Source organism: Aulonocara sp. 'chitande type north' Nkhata Bay, linkage group LG5 (genome assembly GCF_057382095.1).
Source record: "Aulonocara sp. 'chitande type north' Nkhata Bay isolate Kocher_YH1m ecotype deep benthic linkage group LG5, A_spYH_male_GT1.1, whole genome shotgun sequence".
Classification (NCBI taxonomy): domain Eukaryota; kingdom Metazoa; phylum Chordata; class Actinopteri; order Cichliformes; family Cichlidae; genus Aulonocara; species Aulonocara sp. 'chitande type north' Nkhata Bay.
Genome location: NC_141348.1, coordinates 20,600,125 through 20,616,977, shown reverse-complemented (window position 1 = coordinate 20,616,977; position 16,853 = coordinate 20,600,125). Strand labels below are relative to the sequence as shown.

The 16,853-nt window shown below is 45.0% G+C and overlaps 1 long non-coding RNA gene and 28 other non-coding genes across 29 annotated transcripts in view; 1 reads left to right on the top strand and 28 right to left on the bottom strand.

Moving 5' to 3' along the window:
• LOC147330287 (uncharacterized) overlaps positions 1–16,853 on the top strand; it is a 109,213-nt gene that overhangs the window by 88,612 nt on the left and 3,748 nt on the right. The gene's annotated exons all lie outside the window — the stretch shown is intronic.
• Positions 227–299, bottom strand: trnak-uuu (transfer RNA lysine (anticodon UUU)). Its single transcript has one exon. It is a non-coding gene; the product is annotated as a tRNA-Lys (tRNA).
• On the bottom strand, positions 727–799 carry trnaf-gaa (transfer RNA phenylalanine (anticodon GAA)). Its single transcript has one exon. It is a non-coding gene; the product is annotated as a tRNA-Phe (tRNA).
• Positions 1,314–1,386, bottom strand: trnak-uuu (transfer RNA lysine (anticodon UUU)). Its single transcript has one exon. It is a non-coding gene; the product is annotated as a tRNA-Lys (tRNA).
• On the bottom strand, positions 1,814–1,886 carry trnaf-gaa (transfer RNA phenylalanine (anticodon GAA)). Its single transcript has one exon. It is a non-coding gene; the product is annotated as a tRNA-Phe (tRNA).
• On the bottom strand, positions 2,402–2,474 carry trnak-uuu (transfer RNA lysine (anticodon UUU)). Its single transcript has one exon. It is a non-coding gene; the product is annotated as a tRNA-Lys (tRNA).
• Positions 2,902–2,974, bottom strand: trnaf-gaa (transfer RNA phenylalanine (anticodon GAA)). The gene has a single exon. It is a non-coding gene; the product is annotated as a tRNA-Phe (tRNA).
• Positions 3,490–3,562, bottom strand: trnak-uuu (transfer RNA lysine (anticodon UUU)). Its single transcript has one exon. It is a non-coding gene; the product is annotated as a tRNA-Lys (tRNA).
• On the bottom strand, positions 3,990–4,062 carry trnaf-gaa (transfer RNA phenylalanine (anticodon GAA)). Its single transcript has one exon. It is a non-coding gene; the product is annotated as a tRNA-Phe (tRNA).
• trnak-uuu (transfer RNA lysine (anticodon UUU)) lies at positions 4,577–4,649 on the bottom strand. Its single transcript has one exon. It is a non-coding gene; the product is annotated as a tRNA-Lys (tRNA).
• Positions 5,077–5,149, bottom strand: trnaf-gaa (transfer RNA phenylalanine (anticodon GAA)). The gene has a single exon. It is a non-coding gene; the product is annotated as a tRNA-Phe (tRNA).
• Positions 5,670–5,742, bottom strand: trnak-uuu (transfer RNA lysine (anticodon UUU)). The gene has a single exon. It is a non-coding gene; the product is annotated as a tRNA-Lys (tRNA).
• On the bottom strand, positions 6,170–6,242 carry trnaf-gaa (transfer RNA phenylalanine (anticodon GAA)). The gene has a single exon. It is a non-coding gene; the product is annotated as a tRNA-Phe (tRNA).
• On the bottom strand, positions 6,758–6,830 carry trnak-uuu (transfer RNA lysine (anticodon UUU)). The gene has a single exon. It is a non-coding gene; the product is annotated as a tRNA-Lys (tRNA).
• On the bottom strand, positions 7,845–7,917 carry trnak-uuu (transfer RNA lysine (anticodon UUU)). The gene has a single exon. It is a non-coding gene; the product is annotated as a tRNA-Lys (tRNA).
• On the bottom strand, positions 8,345–8,417 carry trnaf-gaa (transfer RNA phenylalanine (anticodon GAA)). The gene has a single exon. It is a non-coding gene; the product is annotated as a tRNA-Phe (tRNA).
• Positions 8,938–9,010, bottom strand: trnak-uuu (transfer RNA lysine (anticodon UUU)). Its single transcript has one exon. It is a non-coding gene; the product is annotated as a tRNA-Lys (tRNA).
• On the bottom strand, positions 9,438–9,510 carry trnaf-gaa (transfer RNA phenylalanine (anticodon GAA)). The gene has a single exon. It is a non-coding gene; the product is annotated as a tRNA-Phe (tRNA).
• trnak-uuu (transfer RNA lysine (anticodon UUU)) lies at positions 10,026–10,098 on the bottom strand. Its single transcript has one exon. It is a non-coding gene; the product is annotated as a tRNA-Lys (tRNA).
• trnaf-gaa (transfer RNA phenylalanine (anticodon GAA)) lies at positions 10,526–10,598 on the bottom strand. The gene has a single exon. It is a non-coding gene; the product is annotated as a tRNA-Phe (tRNA).
• Positions 11,114–11,186, bottom strand: trnak-uuu (transfer RNA lysine (anticodon UUU)). Its single transcript has one exon. It is a non-coding gene; the product is annotated as a tRNA-Lys (tRNA).
• On the bottom strand, positions 11,614–11,686 carry trnaf-gaa (transfer RNA phenylalanine (anticodon GAA)). The gene has a single exon. It is a non-coding gene; the product is annotated as a tRNA-Phe (tRNA).
• On the bottom strand, positions 12,201–12,273 carry trnak-uuu (transfer RNA lysine (anticodon UUU)). The gene has a single exon. It is a non-coding gene; the product is annotated as a tRNA-Lys (tRNA).
• Positions 12,701–12,773, bottom strand: trnaf-gaa (transfer RNA phenylalanine (anticodon GAA)). Its single transcript has one exon. It is a non-coding gene; the product is annotated as a tRNA-Phe (tRNA).
• trnak-uuu (transfer RNA lysine (anticodon UUU)) lies at positions 13,294–13,366 on the bottom strand. The gene has a single exon. It is a non-coding gene; the product is annotated as a tRNA-Lys (tRNA).
• On the bottom strand, positions 13,794–13,866 carry trnaf-gaa (transfer RNA phenylalanine (anticodon GAA)). The gene has a single exon. It is a non-coding gene; the product is annotated as a tRNA-Phe (tRNA).
• Positions 14,382–14,454, bottom strand: trnak-uuu (transfer RNA lysine (anticodon UUU)). The gene has a single exon. It is a non-coding gene; the product is annotated as a tRNA-Lys (tRNA).
• On the bottom strand, positions 15,475–15,547 carry trnak-uuu (transfer RNA lysine (anticodon UUU)). Its single transcript has one exon. It is a non-coding gene; the product is annotated as a tRNA-Lys (tRNA).
• Positions 16,563–16,635, bottom strand: trnak-uuu (transfer RNA lysine (anticodon UUU)). The gene has a single exon. It is a non-coding gene; the product is annotated as a tRNA-Lys (tRNA).

Sequence of the window (16,853 nt, the reverse complement as noted above, 5' to 3'; positions counted from 1 at the left end):
ACCAACTGGCGGTGAGTTGGACCGAGGGGCAGGAAAAGATTCTTTACAGAGCTTGTACGGTGGGATTATCTGAAAGAGGCCTCTGTCCCTGATATCCACAAATCCCATATCGTCATCCCACCTGCAGTCTATGGACTTTGCTAAAGATGACAATGAGGTCACAGAACTATCAAGAACAACTGAGCTTGTTAGGTAAAGCCATGGAAGGGCAAGGATCCAAAGGAGACACCTGGACAGGGACTTGAACCCTGGACCCTCAGATTAAAAGTCTGATGCTCTTCCATCTGAGCTACCCAGGTAACAAGAGTCACGTGTTTGTCCTCTGGGACACATATTGTCTTTCTTTTCTGTAAAAACGTGATCTCTTATCCTCTCATTTTACTGTAGGTACTGGTGAGGATTTGCAGTTAGATATTATTAAATGGTCATTTCAGACAAGAGCCAAGGGAAGGATTTGATTCTAGGGGAAACATCGCTAGGCTGTATTATGACGTGTGATCACCCAACCTACAAAGCCCTAGGTAAGTCAATGGTATAATGGGTGAGGCCTGGGAGCTTCTGAAGGAGGACCTTCTTCAAATTCCACCTCCACTTGATGGACGTTTGCAAGCTGCACCATCTGTGTTTGTTTTCTCATTTGATGGCAATGATCCACGTAGTTGTAGGCCGTATAATGAAGTCCTACCAACAAACCTACCAAGCCCTAGATGGTGACCAAAATAGCTTTGCCGAAACCCAGGATCGAACTAGGGTCCTTTAGATCTTCAGTCTAACGCTCTCCCAGCTGAGCTATTTCGGCACGTTTTGCAATGGAAAGTGCTCAAAAATTGCATTCTAATCACCAGTCAGGTCTACAGCTGGCCAAACTGCACTACAGCTGCCATTCTGAGACACTGGATCAATGTGAAGTGAACTTTTAAGCTTTGGATTTAACAGTGAACTGTGATGAACTTTGCTCTCTTAATGTTGTTCCACCCAAAGTAAGACAGAAAAAAAGTGAAAGTGTAGCGTGTCGAGAAACCCAGGGCGGATTTGGTGAGATTGGCATGTCTTAGACACCGGGTTTCGCAAAGGAGCTGAGCTGAGAACCAACTGGCGGTGAGTTGGACCGAGGGGCAGGAAAAGATTCTTCACAGAGCTTGTACGGTGGGATTATCTGAAAGAGGCCTCTGTCCCTGATATCCACAAATCCCATATCGTCATCCCACCTGCAGTCTATGGACTTTGCTAAAGATGACAATGAGGTCACAGAACTATCAAGAACAACTGAGCTTGTTAGGTAAAGCCATGGAAGGGCAAGGATCCAAAGGAGACACCTGGACAGGGACTTGAACCCTGGACCCTCAGATTAAAAGTCTGATGCTCTTCCATCTGAGCTACCCAGGTAACAAGAGTCAAATGTTTGTCCTCTGGGACACATATTGTCTTTCTTTTCTGTAAAAACGTGATCTCTTATCCTCTCATTTTACTGTAGGTACTGGTGAGGATTTGCAGTTAGATATTATTAAATGGTCATTTCAGACAAGAGCCAAGGGAAGGATTTGATTCTAGGGGAAACATCGCTAGGCTGTATTATGACGTGTGATCACCCAACCTACAAAGCCCTAGGTAAGTCAATGGTATAATGGGTGAGGCCTGGGAGCTTCTGAAGGAGGACCTTCTTCAAATTCCACCTCCACTTGATGGACGTTTGCAAGCTGCACCATCTGTGTTTGTTTTCTCATTTGATGGCAATGATCCACGTAGTTGTAGGCCGTATAATGAAGTCCTACCAACAAACCTACCAAGCCCTAGATGGTGACCAAAATAGCTTTGCCGAAACCCAGGATCGAACTAGGGTCCTTTAGATCTTCAGTCTAACGCTCTCCCAGCTGAGCTATTTCGGCACGTTTTGCAATGGAAAGTGCTCAAAAATTGCATTCTAATCACCAGTCAGGTCTACAGCTGGCCAAACTGCACTACAGCTGCCATTCTGAGACACTGGATCAATGTGAAGTGAACTTTTAAGCTTTGGATTTAACAGTGAACTGTGATGAACTTTGCTCTCTTAAATGTTGTCCAACCCAAAGTAAGACAGAAAAAAAGTGAAAGTGTAGCGTGTCGAGAAACCCAGGGCGGATTTGGTGAGATTGGCATGTCTTAGACACCGGGTTTCGCAAAGGAGCTGAGCTGAGAACCAACTGGCGGTGAGTTGGACCGAGGGGCAGGAAAAGATTCTTTACAGAGCTTGTACGGTGGGATTATCTGAAAGAGGCCTCTGTCCCTGATATCCACAAATCCCATATCGTCATCCCACCTGCAGTCTATGGACTTTGCTAAAGATGACAATGAGGTCACAGAACTATCAAGAACAACTGAGCTTGTTAGGTAAAGCCATGGAAGGGCAAGGATCCAAAGGAGACACCTGGACAGGGACTTGAACCCTGGACCCTCAGATTAAAAGTCTGATGCTCTTCCATCTGAGCTACCCAGGTAACAAGAGTCACGTGTTTGTCCTCTGGGACACATATTGTCTTTCTTTTCTGTAAAAACGTGATCTCTTATCCTCTCATTTTACTGTAGGTACTGGTGAGGATTTGCAGTTAGATATTATTAAATGGTCATTTCAGACAAGAGCCAAGGGAAGGATTTGATTCTAGGGGAAACATCGCTAGGCTGTATTATGACGTGTGATCACCCAACCTACAAAGCCCTAGGTAAGTCAATGGTATAATGGGTGAGGCCTGGGAGCTTCTGAAGGAGGACCTTCTTCAAATTCCACCTCCACTTGATGGACGTTTGCAAGCTGCACCATCTGTGTTTGTTTTCTCATTTGATGGCAATGATCCACGTAGTTGTAGGCCGTATAATGAAGTCCTACCAACAAACCTACCAAGCCCTAGATGGTGACCAAAATAGCTTTGCCGAAACCCAGGATCGAACTAGGGTCCTTTAGATCTTCAGTCTAACGCTCTCCCAGCTGAGCTATTTCGGCACGTTTTGCAATGGAAAGTGCTCAAAAATTGCATTCTAATCACCAGTCAGGTCTACAGCTGGCCAAACTGCACTACAGCTGCCATTCTGAGAGACTGGATCAATGTGAAGTGAACTTTTAAGCTTTGGATTTAACAGTGAACTGTGATGAACTTTGCTCTCTTAAATGTTGTCCCACCCAAAGTAAGACAGAAAAAAAGTGAAAGTGTAACGTGTCGAGAAACCCAGGGCGGATTTGGTGAGATTGGCATGCCTTAGACACCGGGTTTCGCAAAGGAGCTGAGCTGAGAACCAACTGGCGGTGAGTTGGACCGAGGGGCAGGAAAAGATTCTTTACAGAGCTTGTACGGTGGGATTATCTGAAAGAGGCCTCTGTCCCTGATATCCACAAATCCCATATCGTCATCCCACCTGCAGTCTATGGACTTTGCTAAAGATGACAATGAGGTCACAGAACTATCAAGAACAACTGAGCTTGTTAGGTAAAGCCATGGAAGGGCAAGGATCCAAAGGAGACACCTGGACAGGGACTTGAACCCTGGACCCTCAGATTAAAAGTCTGATGCTCTTCCATCTGAGCTACCCAGGTAACAAGAGTCACGTGTTTGTCCTCTGGGACACATATTGTCTTTCTTTTCTGTAAAAACGTGATCTCTTATCCTCTCATTTTACTGTAGGTACTGGTGAGGATTTGCAGTTAGATATTATTAAATGGTCATTTCAGACAAGAGCCAAGGGAAGGATTTGATTCTAGGGGAAACATCGCTAGGCTGTATTATGACGTGTGATCACCCAACCTACAAAGCCCTAGGTAAGTCAATGGTATAATGGGTGAGGCCTGGGAGCTTCTGAAGGAGGACCTTCTTCAAATTCCACCTCCACTTGATGGACGTTTGCAAGCTGCACCATCTGTGTTTGTTTTCTCATTTGATGGCAATGATCCACGTAGTTGTAGGCCGTATAATGAAGTCCTACCAACAAACCTACCAAGCCCTAGATGGTGACCAAAATAGCTTTGCCGAAACCCAGGATCGAACTAGGGTCCTTTAGATCTTCAGTCTAACGCTCTCCCAGCTGAGCTATTTCGGCACGTTTTGCAATGGAAAGTGCTCAAAAATTGCATTCTAATCACCAGTCAGGTCTACAGCTGGCCAAACTGCACTACAGCTGCCATTCTGAGACACTGGATCAATGTGAAGTGAACTTTTAAGCTTTGGATTTAACAGTGAACTGTGATGAACTTTGCTCTCTTAATGTTGTTCCACCCAAAGTAAGACAGAAAAAAAGTGAAAGTGTAGCGTGTCGAGAAACCCAGGGCGGATTTGGTGAGATTGGCATGTCTTAGACACCGGGTTTCGCAAAGGAGCTGAGCTGAGAACCAACTGGCGGTGAGTTGGACCGAGGGGCAGGAAAAGATTCTTCACAGAGCTTGTACGGTGGGATTATCTGAAAGAGGCCTCTGTCCCTGATATCCACAAATCCCATATCGTCATCCCACCTGCAGTCTATGGACTTTGCTAAAGATGACAATGAGGTCACAGAACTATCAAGAACAACTGAGCTTGTTAGGTAAAGCCATGGAAGGGCAAGGATCCAAAGGAGACACCTGGACAGGGACTTGAACCCTGGACCCTCAGATTAAAAGTCTGATGCTCTTCCATCTGAGCTACCCAGGTAACAAGAGTCACGTGTTTGTCCTCTGGGACACATATTGTCTTTCTTTTCTGTAAAAACGTGATCTCTTATCCTCTCATTTTACTGTAGGTACTGGTGAGGATTTGCAGTTAGATATTATTAAATGGTCATTTCAGACAAGAGCCAAGGGAAGGATTTGATTCTAGGGGAAACATCGCTAGGCTGTATTATGACGTGTGATCACCCAACCTACAAAGCCCTAGGTAAGTCAATGGTATAATGGGTGAGGCCTGGGAGCTTCTGAAGGAGGACCTTCTTCAAATTCCACCTCCACTTGATGGACGTTTGCAAGCTGCACCATCTGTGTTTGTTTTCTCATTTGATGGCAATGATCCACGTAGTTGTAGGCCGTATAATGAAGTCCTACCAAAAAACCTACCAAGGCCTAGATGGTGACCAAAATAGCTTTGCCGAAACCCAGGATCGAACTAGGGTCCTTTAGATCTTCAGTCTAACACTCTCCCAGCTGAGCTATTTCGGCACGTTTTGCAATGGAAAGTGCTCAAAAATTGCATTCTAATGACCAGTCAGGTCTACAGCTGGCCAAACTGCACTACAGCTGCCATTCTGAGACACTGGATCAATGTGAAGTGAACTTTTAAGCTTTGGATTTAACAGTGAACTGTGATGAACTTTACTCTCTTAAAGAGCAAAGTTGCTCTCTTAAAGTAAGACAGAAAAAAAGTGAAAGTGTAACGTGTCGAGAAACCCAGGGCGGATTTGGTGAGATTGGCATGTCTTAGACACCGGGTTTCGCAAAGGAGCTGAGCTGAGAACCAACTGGCGGTGAGTTGGACCGAGGGGCAGGAAAAGATTCTTTACAGAGCTTGTACGGTGGGATTATCTGAAAGAGGCCTCTGTCCCTGATATCCACAAATCCCATATCGTCATCCCACCTGCAGTCTATGGACTTTGCTAAAGATGACAATGAGGTCACAGAACTATCAAGAACAACTGAGCTTGTTAGGTAAAGCCATGGAAGGGCAAGGATCCAAAGGAGACACCTGGACAGGGACTTGAACCCTGGACCCTCAGATTAAAAGTCTGATGCTCTTCCATCTGAGCTACCCAGGTAACAAGAGTCACGTGTTTGTCCTCTGGGACACATATTGTCTTTCTTTTCTGTAAAAACGTGATCTCTTATCCTCTCATTTTACTGTAGGTACTGGTGAGGATTTGCAGTTAGATATTATTAAATGGTCATTTCAGACAAAAGCCAAGGGAAGGATTTGATTCTAGGGGAAACATCGCTAGGCTGTATTATGACGTGTGATCACCCAACCTACAAAGCCCTAGGTAAGTCAATGGTATAATGGGTGAGGCCTGGGAGCTTCTGAAGGAGGACCTTCTTCAAATTCCACCTCCACTTGATGGACGTTTGCAAGCTGCACCATCTGTGTTTGTTTTCTCATTTGATGGCAATGATCCACGTAGTTGTAGGCCGTATAATGAAGTCCTACCAACAAACCTACCAAGCCCTAGATGGTGACCAAAATAGCTTTGCCGAAACCCAGGATCGAACTAGGGTCCTTTAGATCTTCAGTCTAACGCTCTCCCAGCTGAGCTATTTCGGCACGTTTTGCAATGGAAAGTGCTCAAAAATTGCATTCTAATCACCAGTCAGGTCTACAGCTGGCCAAACTGCACTACAGCTGCCATTCTGAGAGACTGGATCAATGTGAAGTGAACTTTTAAGCTTTGGATTTAACAGTGAACTGTGATGAACTTTGCTCTCTTAAATGTTGTCCCACCCAAAGTAAGACAGAAAAAAAGTGAAAGTGTAGCGTGTCGAGAAACCCAGGGCGGATTTGGTGAGATTGGCATGTCTTAGACACCGGGTTTTGCAAAGGAGCTGAGCTGAGAACCAACTGGCGGTGAGTTGGACCGAGGGGCAGGAAAAGATTCTTTACAGAGCTTGTACGGTGGGATTATCTGAAAGAGGCCTCTGTCCCTGATATCCACAAATCCCATATCGTCATCCCACCTGCAGTCTATGGACTTTGCTAAAGATGACAATGAGGTCACAGAACTATCAAGAACAACTGAGCTTGTTAGGTAAAGCCATGGAAGGGCAAGGATCCAAAGGAGACACCTGGACAGGGACTTGAACCCTGGACCCTCAGATTAAAAGTCTGATGCTCTTCCATCTGAGCTACCCAGGTAACAAGAGTCAAAAGTTTGTCCTCTGGGACACATATTGTCTTTCTTTTCTGTAAAAACGTGATCTCTTATCCTCTCATTTTACTGTAGGTACTGGTGAGGATTTGCAGTTAGATATTATTAAATGGTCATTTCAGACAAGAGCCAATTGAAGGATTTGATTCTAGGGGAAACATCGCTAGGCTGTATTATGACGTGTGATCACCCAACCTACAAAGCCCTAGGTAAGTCAATGGTATAATGGGTGAGGCCTGGGAGCTTCTGAAGGAGGACCTTCTTCAAATTCCACCTCCACTTGATGGACGTTTGCAAGCTGCACCATCTGTGTTTGTTTTCTCATTTGATGGCAATGATCCACGTAGTTGTAGGCCGTATAATGAAGTCCTACCAACAAACCTACCAAGCCCTAGATGGTGACCAAAATAGCTTTGCCGAAACCCAGGATCAAACTAGGGTCCTTTAGATCTTCAGTCTAACGCTCTCCCAGCTGAGCTATTTCGGCACGTTTTGCAATGGAAAGTGCTCAAAAATTGCATTCTAATCACCAGTCAGGTCTACAGCTGGCCAAACTGCACTACAGCTGCCATTCTGAGACACTGGATCAATGTGAAGTGAACTTTTAAGCTTTGGATTTAACAGTGAACTGTGATGAACTTTGCTCTCTTAATGTTGTTCCACCCAAAGTAAGACAGAAAAAAAGTGAAAGTGTAGCGTGTCGAGAAACCCAGGGCGGATTTGGTGAGATTGGCATGTCTTAGACACCGGGTTTCGCAAAGGAGCTGAGCTGAGAACCAACTGGCGGTGAGTTGGACCGAGGGGCAGGAAAAGATTCTTCACAGAGCTTGTACGGTGGGATTATCTGAAAGAGGCCTCTGTCCCTGATATCCACAAATCCCATATCGTCATCCCACCTGCAGTCTATGGACTTTGCTAAAGATGACAATGAGGTCACAGAACTATCAAGAACAACTGAGCTTGTTAGGTAAAGCCATGGAAGGGCAAGGATCCAAAGGAGACACCTGGACAGGGACTTGAACCCTGGACCCTCAGATTAAAAGTCTGATGCTCTTCCATCTGAGCTACCCAGGTAACAAGAGTCACGTGTTTGTCCTCTGGGACACATATTGTCTTTCTTTTCTGTAAAAACGTGATCTCTTATCCTCTCATTTTACTGTAGGTACTGGTGAGGATTTGCAGTTAGATATTATTAAATGGTCATTTCAGACAAGAGCCAAGGGAAGGATTTGATTCTAGGGGAAACATCGCTAGGCTGTATTATGACGTGTGATCACCCAACCTACAAAGCCCTAGGTAAGTCAATGGTATAATGGGTGAGGCCTGGGAGCTTCTGAAGGAGGACCTTCTTCAAATTCCACCTCCACTTGATGGACGTTTGCAAGCTGCACCATCTGTGTTTGTTTTCTCATTTGATGGCAATGATCCACGTAGTTGTAGGCCGTATAATGAAGTCCTACCAAAAAACCTACCAAGGCCTAGATGGTGACCAAAATAGCTTTGCCGAAACCCAGGATCGAACTAGGGTCCTTTAGATCTTCAGTCTAACACTCTCCCAGCTGAGCTATTTCGGCACGTTTTGCAATGGAAAGTGCTCAAAAATTGCATTCTAATGACCAGTCAGGTCTACAGCTGGCCAAACTGCACTACAGCTGCCATTCTGAGACACTGGATCAATGTGAAGTGAACTTTTAAGCTTTGGATTTAACAGTGAACTGTGATGAACTTTACTCTCTTAAAGAGCAAAGTTGCTCTCTTAAAGTAAGACAGAAAAAAAGTGAAAGTGTAACGTGTCGAGAAACCCAGGGCGGATTTGGTGAGATTGGCATGTCTTAGACACCGGGTTTCGCAAAGGAGCTGAGCTGAGAACCAACTGGCGGTGAGTTGGACCGAGGGGCAGGAAAAGATTCTTTACAGAGCTTGTACGGTGGGATTATCTGAAAGAGGCCTCTGTCCCTGATATCCACAAATCCCATATCGTCATCCCACCTGCAGTCTATGGACTTTGCTAAAGATGACAATGAGGTCACAGAACTATCAAGAACAACTGAGCTTGTTAGGTAAAGCCATGGAAGGGCAAGGATCCAAAGGAGACACCTGGACAGGGACTTGAACCCTGGACCCTCAGATTAAAAGTCTGATGCTCTTCCATCTGAGCTACCCAGGTAACAAGAGTCACGTGTTTGTCCTCTGGGACACATATTGTCTTTCTTTTCTGTAAAAACGTGATCTCTTATCCTCTCATTTTACTGTAGGTACTGGTGAGGATTTGCAGTTAGATATTATTAAATGGTCATTTCAGACAAGAGCCAAGGGAAGGATTTGATTCTAGGGGAAACATCGCTAGGCTGTATTATGACGTGTGATCACCCAACCTACAAAGCCCTAGGTAAGTCAATGGTATAATGGGTGAGGCCTGGGAGCTTCTGAAGGAGGACCTTCTTCAAATTCCACCTCCACTTGATGGACGTTTGCAAGCTGCACCATCTGTGTTTGTTTTCTCATTTGATGGCAATGATCCACGTAGTTGTAGGCCGTATAATGAAGTCCTACCAACAAACCTACCAAGCCCTAGATGGTGACCAAAATAGCTTTGCCGAAACCCAGGATCGAACTAGGGTCCTTTAGATCTTCAGTCTAACGCTCTCCCAGCTGAGCTATTTCGGCACGTTTTGCAATGGAAAGTGCTCAAAAATTGCATTCTAATCACCAGTCAGGTCTACAGCTGGCCAAACTGCACTACAGCTGCCATTCTGAGAGACTGGATCAATGTGAAGTGAACTTTTAAGCTTTGGATTTAACAGTGAACTGTGATGAACTTTGCTCTCTTAAATGTTGTCCCACCCAAAGTAAGACAGAAAAAAAGTGAAAGTGTAGCGTGTCGAGAAACCCAGGGCGGATTTGGTGAGATTGGCATGTCTTAGACACCGGGTTTTGCAAAGGAGCTGAGCTGAGAACCAACTGGCGGTGAGTTGGACCGAGGGGCAGGAAAAGATTCTTTACAGAGCTTGTACGGTGGGATTATCTGAAAGAGGCCTCTGTCCCTGATATCCACAAATCCCATATCGTCATCCCACCTGCAGTCTATGGACTTTGCTAAAGATGACAATGAGGTCACAGAACTATCAAGAACAACTGAGCTTGTTAGGTAAAGCCATGGAAGGGCAAGGATCCAAAGGAGACACCTGGACAGGGACTTGAACCCTGGACCCTCAGATTAAAAGTCTGATGCTCTTCCATCTGAGCTACCCAGGTAACAAGAGTCAAAAGTTTGTCCTCTGGGACACATATTGTCTTTCTTTTCTGTAAAAACGTGATCTCTTATCCTCTCATTTTACTGTAGGTACTGGTGAGGATTTGCAGTTAGATATTATTAAATGGTCATTTCAGACAAGAGCCAATTGAAGGATTTGATTCTAGGGGAAACATCGCTAGGCTGTATTATGACGTGTGATCACCCAACCTACAAAGCCCTAGGTAAGTCAATGGTATAATGGGTGAGGCCTGGGAGCTTCTGAAGGAGGACCTTCTTCAAATTCCACCTCCACTTGATGGACGTTTGCAAGCTGCACCATCTGTGTTTGTTTTCTCATTTGATGGCAATGATCCACGTAGTTGTAGGCCGTATAATGAAGTCCTACCAACAAACCTACCAAGCCCTAGATGGTGACCAAAATAGCTTTGCCGAAACCCAGGATCGAACTAGGGTCCTTTAGATCTTCAGTCTAACGCTCTCCCAGCTGAGCTATTTCGGCACGTTTTGCAATGGAAAGTGCTCAAAAATTGCATTCTAATCACCAGTCAGGTCTACAGCTGGCCAAACTGCACTACAGCTGCCATTCTGAGACACTGGATCAATGTGAAGTGAACTTTTAAGCTTTGGATTTAACAGTGAACTGTGATGAACTTTGCTCTCTTAAATGTTGTCCCACCCAAAGTAAGACAGAAAAAAAGTGAAAGTGTAACGTGTCGAGAAACCCAGGGCGGATTTGGTGAGATTGGCATGTCTTAGACACCGGGTTTCGCAAAGGAGCTGAGCTGAGAACCAACTGGCGGTGAGTTGGACCGAGGGGCAGGAAAAGATTCTTTACAGAGCTTGTACGGTGGGATTATCTGAAAGAGGCCTCTGTCCCTGATATCCACAAATCCCATATCGTCATCCCACCTGCAGTCTATGGACTTTGCTAAAGATGACAATGAGGTCACAGAACTATCAAGAACAACTGAGCTTGTTAGGTAAAGCCATGGAAGGGCAAGGATCCAAAGGAGACACCTGGACAGGGACTTGAACCCTGGACCCTCAGATTAAAAGTCTGATGCTCTTCCATCTGAGCTACCCAGGTAACAAGAGTCACGTGTTTGTCCTCTGGGACACATATTGTCTTTCTTTTCTGTAAAAACGTGATGTCTTATCCTCTCATTTTACTGTAGGTACTGGTGAGGATTTGCAGTTAGATATTATTAAATGGTCATTTCAGACAAGAGCCAAGGGAAGGATTTGATTCTAGGGGAAACATCGCTAGGCTGTATTATGACGTGTGATCACCCAACCTACAAAGCCCTAGGTAAGTCAATGGTATAATGGGTGAGGCCTGGGAGCTTCTGAAGGAGGACCTTCTTCAAATTCCACCTCCACTTGATGGACGTTTGCAAGCTGCACCATCTGTGTTTGTTTTCTCATTTGATGGCAATGATCCACGTAGTTGTAGGCCGTATAATGAAGTCCTACCAACAAACCTACCAAGCCCTAGATGGTGACCAAAATAGCTTTGCCGAAACCCAGGATCGAACTAGGGTCCTTTAGAGCTTCAGTCTAACGCTCTCCCAGCTGAGCTATTTCGGCACGTTTTGCAATGGAAAGTGCTCAAAAATTGCATTCTAATGACCAGTCAGGTCTACAGCTGGCCAAACTGCACTACAGCTGCCATTCTGAGACACTGGATCAATGTGAAGTGAACTTTTAAGCTTTGGATTTAACAGTGAACTGTGATGAACTTTGCTCTCTTAATGTTGTTCCACCCAAAGTAAGACAGAAAAAAAGTGAAAGTGTAGCGTGTCGAGAAACCCAGGGCGGATTTGGTGAGATTGGCATGTCTTAGACACCGGGTTTCGCAAAGGAGCTGAGCTGAGAACCAACTGGCGGTGAGTTGGACCGAGGGGCAGGAAAAGATTCTTCACAGAGCTTGTACGGTGGGATTATCTGAAAGAGGCCTCTGTCCCTGATATCCACAAATCCCATATCGTCATCCCACCTGCAGTCTATGGACTTTGCTAAAGATGACAATGAGGTCACAGAACTATCAAGAACAACTGAGCTTGTTAGGTAAAGCCATGGAAGGGCAAGGATCCAAAGGAGACACCTGGACAGGGACTTGAACCCTGGACCCTCAGATTAAAAGTCTGATGCTCTTCCATCTGAGCTACCCAGGTAACAAGAGTCACGTGTTTGTCCTCTGGGACACATATTGTCTTTCTTTTCTGTAAAAACGTGATCTCTTATCCTCTCATTTTACTGTAGGTACTGGTGAGGATTTGCAGTTAGATATTATTAAATGGTCATTTCAGACAAGAGCCAAGGGAAGGATTTGATTCTAGGGGAAACATCGCTAGGCTGTATTATGACGTGTGATCACCCAACCTACAAAGCCCTAGGTAAGTCAATGGTATAATGGGTGAGGCCTGGGAGCTTCTGAAGGAGGACCTTCTTCAAATTCCACCTCCACTTGATGGACGTTTGCAAGCTGCACCATCTGTGTTTGTTTTCTCATTTGATGGCAATGATCCACGTAGTTGTAGGCCGTATAATGAAGTCCTACCAAAAAACCTACCAAGCCCTAGATGGTGACCAAAATAGCTTTGCCGAAACCCAGGATCGAACTAGGGTCCTTTAGATCTTCAGTCTAACACTCTCCCAGCTGAGCTATTTCGGCACGTTTTGCAATGGAAAGTGCTCAAAAATTGCATTCTAATGACCAGTCAGGTCTACAGCTGGCCAAACTGCACTACAGCTGCCATTCTGAGACACTGGATCAATGTGAAGTGAACTTTTAAGCTTTGGATTTAACAGTGAACTGTGATGAACTTTACTCTCTTAAAGAGCAAAGTTGCTCTCTTAAAGTAAGACAGAAAAAAAGTGAAAGTGTAACGTGTCGAGAAACCCAGGGCGGATTTGGTGAGATTGGCATGTCTTAGACACCGGGTTTCGCAAAGGAGCTGAGCTGAGAACCAACTGGCGGTGAGTTGGACCGAGGGGCAGGAAAAGATTCTTTACAGAGCTTGTACGGTGGGATTATCTGAAAGAGGCCTCTGTCCCTGATATCCACAAATCCCATATCGTCATCCCACCTGCAGTCTATGGACTTTGCTAAAGATGACAATGAGGTCACAGAACTATCAAGAACAACTGAGCTTGTTAGGTAAAGCCATGGAAGGGCAAGGATCCAAAGGAGACACCTGGACAGGGACTTGAACCCTGGACCCTCAGATTAAAAGTCTGATGCTCTTCCATCTGAGCTACCCAGGTAACAAGAGTCACGTGTTTGTCCTCTGGGACACATATTGTCTTTCTTTTCTGTAAAAACGTGATCTCTTATCCTCTCATTTTACTGTAGGTACTGGTGAGGATTTGCAGTTAGATATTATTAAATGGTCATTTCAGACAAGAGCCAAGGGAAGGATTTGATTCTAGGGGAAACATCGCTAGGCTGTATTATGACGTGTGATCACCCAACCTACAAAGCCCTAGGTAAGTCAATGGTATAATGGGTGAGGCCTGGGAGCTTCTGAAGGAGGACCTTCTTCAAATTCCACCTCCACTTGATGGACGTTTGCAAGCTGCACCATCTGTGTTTGTTTTCTCATTTGATGGCAATGATCCACGTAGTTGTAGGCCGTATAATGAAGTCCTACCAACAAACCTACCAAGCCCTAGATGGTGACCAAAATAGCTTTGCCGAAACCCAGGATCGAACTAGGGTCCTTTAGATCTTCAGTCTAACGCTCTCCCAGCTGAGCTATTTCGGCACGTTTTGCAATGGAAAGTGCTCAAAAATTGCATTCTAATCACCAGTCAGGTCTACAGCTGGCCAAACTGCACTACAGCTGCCATTCTGAGACACTGGATCAATGTGAAGTGAACTTTTAAGCTTTGGATTTAACAGTGAACTGTGATGAACTTTGCTCTCTTAAATGTTGTCCAACCCAAAGTAAGACAGAAAAAAAGTGAAAGTGTAGCGTGTCGAGAAACCCAGGGCGGATTTGGTGAGATTGGCATGTCTTAGACACCGGGTTTTGCAAAGGAGCTGAGCTGAGAACCAACTGGCGGTGAGTTGGACCGAGGGGCAGGAAAAGATTCTTTACAGAGCTTGTACGGTGGGATTATCTGAAAGAGGCCTCTGTCCCTGATATCCACAAATCCCATATCGTCATCCCACCTGCAGTCTATGGACTTTGCTAAAGATGACAATGAGGTCACAGAACTATCAAGAACAACTGAGCTTGTTAGGTAAAGCCATGGAAGGGCAAGGATCCAAAGGAGACACCTGGACAGGGACTTGAACCCTGGACCCTCAGATTAAAAGTCTGATGCTCTTCCATCTGAGCTACCCAGGTAACAAGAGTCAAAAGTTTGTCCTCTGGGACACATATTGTCTTTCTTTTCTGTAAAAACGTGATCTCTTATCCTCTCATTTTACTGTAGGTACTGGTGAGGATTTGCAGTTAGATATTATTAAATGGTCATTTCAGACAAGAGCCAATTGAAGGATTTGATTCTAGGGGAAACATCGCTAGGCTGTATTATGACGTGTGATCACCCAACCTACAAAGCCCTAGGTAAGTCAATGGTATAATGGGTGAGGCCTGGGAGCTTCTGAAGGAGGACCTTCTTCAAATTCCACCTCCACTTGATGGACGTTTGCAAGCTGCACCATCTGTGTTTGTTTTCTCATTTGATGGCAATGATCCACGTAGTTGTAGGCCGTATAATGAAGTCCTACCAACAAACCTACCAAGCCCTAGATGGTGACCAAAATAGCTTTGCCGAAACCCAGGATCGAACTAGGGTCCTTTAGATCTTCAGTCTAACACTCTCCCAGCTGAGCTATTTCGGCACGTTTTGCAATGGAAAGTGCTCAAAAATTGCATTCTAATGACCAGTCAGGTCTACAGCTGGCCAAACTGCACTACAGCTGCCATTCTGAGACACTGGATCAATGTGAAGTGAACTTTTAAGCTTTGGATTTAACAGTGAACTGTGATGAACTTTACTCTCTTAAAGAGCAAAGTTGCTCTCTTAAAGTAAGACAGAAAAAAAGTGAAAGTGTAACGTGTCGAGAAACCCAGGGCGGATTTGGTGAGATTGGCATGTCTTAGACACCGGGTTTCGCAAAGGAGCTGAGCTGAGAACCAACTGGCGGTGAGTTGGACCGAGGGGCAGGAAAAGATTCTTTACAGAGCTTGTACGGTGGGATTATCTGAAAGAGGCCTCTGTCCCTGATATCCACAAATCCCATATCGTCATCCCACCTGCAGTCTATGGACTTTGCTAAAGATGACAATGAGGTCACAGAACTATCAAGAACAACTGAGCTTGTTAGGTAAAGCCATGGAAGGGCAAGGATCCAAAGGAGACACCTGGACAGGGACTTGAACCCTGGACCCTCAGATTAAAAGTCTGATGCTCTTCCATCTGAGCTACCCAGGTAACAAGAGTCACGTGTTTGTCCTCTGGGACACATATTGTCTTTCTTTTCTGTAAAAACGTGATCTCTTATCCTCTCATTTTACTGTAGGTACTGGTGAGGATTTGCAGTTAGATATTATTAAATGGTCATTTCAGACAAGAGCCAAGGGAAGGATTTGATTCTAGGGGAAACATCGCTAGGCTGTATTATGACGTGTGATCACCCAACCTACAAAGCCCTAGGTAAGTCAATGGTATAATGGGTGAGGCCTGGGAGCTTCTGAAGGAGGACCTTCTTCAAATTCCACCTCCACTTGATGGACGTTTGCAAGCTGCACCATCTGTGTTTGTTTTCTCATTTGATGGCAATGATCCACATAGTTGTAGGCCGTATAATGAAGTCCTACCAACAAACCTACCAAGCCCTAGATGGTGACCAAAATAGCTTTGCCGAAATCCAGGATCGAACTAGGGTCCTTTAGATCTTCAGTCTAACGCTCTCCCAGCTGAGCTATTTCGGCACGTTTTGCAATGGAAAGTGCTCAAAAATTGCATTCTAATCACCAGTCAGGTCTACAGCTGGCCAAACTGCACTACAGCTGCCATTCTGAGACACTGGATCAATGTGAAGTGAACTTTTAAGCTTTGGATTTAACAGTGAACTGTGATGAACTTTGCTCTCTTAAATGTTGTCCCACCCAAAGTAAGACAGAAAAAAAGTGAAAGTGTAGCGTGTCGAGAAACCCAGGGCGGATTTGGTGAGATTGGCATGTCTTAGACACCGGGTTTCGCAAAGGAGCTGAGCTGAGAACCAACTGGCGGTGAGTTGGACCGAGGGGCAGGAAAAGATTCTTTACAGAGCTTGTACGGTGGGATTATCTGAAAGAGGCCTCTGTCCCTGATATCCACAAATCCCATATCGTCATCCCACCTGCAGTCTATGGACTTTGCTAAAGATGACAATGAGGTCACAGAACTATCAAGAACAACTGAGCTTGTTAGGTAAAGCCATGGAAGGGCAAGGATCCAAAGGAGACACCTGGACAGGGACTTGAACCCTGGACCCTCAGATTAAAAGTCTGATGCTCTTCCATCTGAGCTACCCAGGTAACAAGAGTCACGTGTTTGTCCTCTGGGACACATATTGTCTTTCTTTTCTGTAAAAACGTGATCTCTTATCCTCTCATTTTACTGTAGGTACTGGTGAGGATTTGCAGTTAGATATTATTAAATGGTCATTTCAGACAAGAGCCAAGGGAAGGATTTGATTCTAGGGGAAACATCGCTAGGCTGTATTATGACGTGTGATCACCCAACATACCAAGCC